The following is a 1,112-nucleotide window of genomic DNA, read 5'->3' on the forward strand; positions in this document are numbered from 1 at the left end:
AATCAATATAATTCATCACATTAACAAAGAAAAGAACAAGAACCACATGATCCTGTCAATTAATGCAGAAAAGGCCTTTAACAAAATATAACAACCTTTCCTGATTAAAGCACTCAACAAAATATTATTAGAGGGAATTTCTTCAACATAGTAAAATGTGTGTTTGCAAATCTGAGAGCCAACGTTGTTCTTAATGGAGAGAAGTTAAAACTGTTCCTTTGAGAAGAGGAACTAGGCAAGGATGCCCACTATCATCTCCCCTATTCAATACTGTATTGGAAGTCTTAATGATAGCAATAAGATAAGAGAAGAAAGTAGGAGTTATCCAAACTGGCAAAGAGAAGGTAAAATTATTGCTATAGGCAGATGACATGATAAGAAAACCCTAAAGATTCAGCAAGAAAACTACTGGGCATAGTTGACCAATTTAGCAAAGTGGCAGGATATAAGATCAACATAAAAAAAAGAAATTTGATTTTTCTACAGTGACAAAAAGAATATAGAACTGGAACTAAGGAAAACAATATCCATCACAATAGCTAATCACAAAATTAAATACTTGGGAGTAAATCTAACTAGAAATACAAAAGACTTATTCAAAGAAAATTGCAAAACATTACTACAAGAAACAAAAAGGGACCCAGAGATATGGAAGAATATCCTTGTTCATGGATAGGAAGACACAATATTGTGAAAATGACAATCCTACCAAAGACAACCTACACGTTAAATGAAATCCCAATACAAATTCCAATCCCATACTTCAACAAGACAGAAAAGGCAATTTCCAGTTTTATTTGTAATGGAAAGAGACCTTGAAGAAGCAAAGCATCCTTAAAAATATAAACAAGGTAAGACCATCTCACTCTCTGGTAAGCAAAGCATCCTTAAAAATATAAACAAGGTAAGAGGCATCTCACTCTCTGATTTCAAATACTACTACACTGCCATGGTGGTCAACACAATGTGGTACTGGTACGATGACAGACACATAGATCAATGGAATAGAATTGAGAACTCAGAAATCAGCCCATCTGCAGCCTTCAGTATGGACTGAGGCTCAATGTCAAGAAGACAAAGATTCTCACCACTGGACCAATTGGCAGCGTCAG

Source organism: Elephantulus edwardii, unplaced genomic scaffold, assembly GCF_000299155.1.
Source record: "Elephantulus edwardii isolate Elephantulus edwardi_28Jun2011 unplaced genomic scaffold, EleEdw1.0 scaffold00073, whole genome shotgun sequence".
NCBI classification, from domain to species: Eukaryota; Metazoa; Chordata; class Mammalia; order Macroscelidea; family Macroscelididae; genus Elephantulus; species Elephantulus edwardii.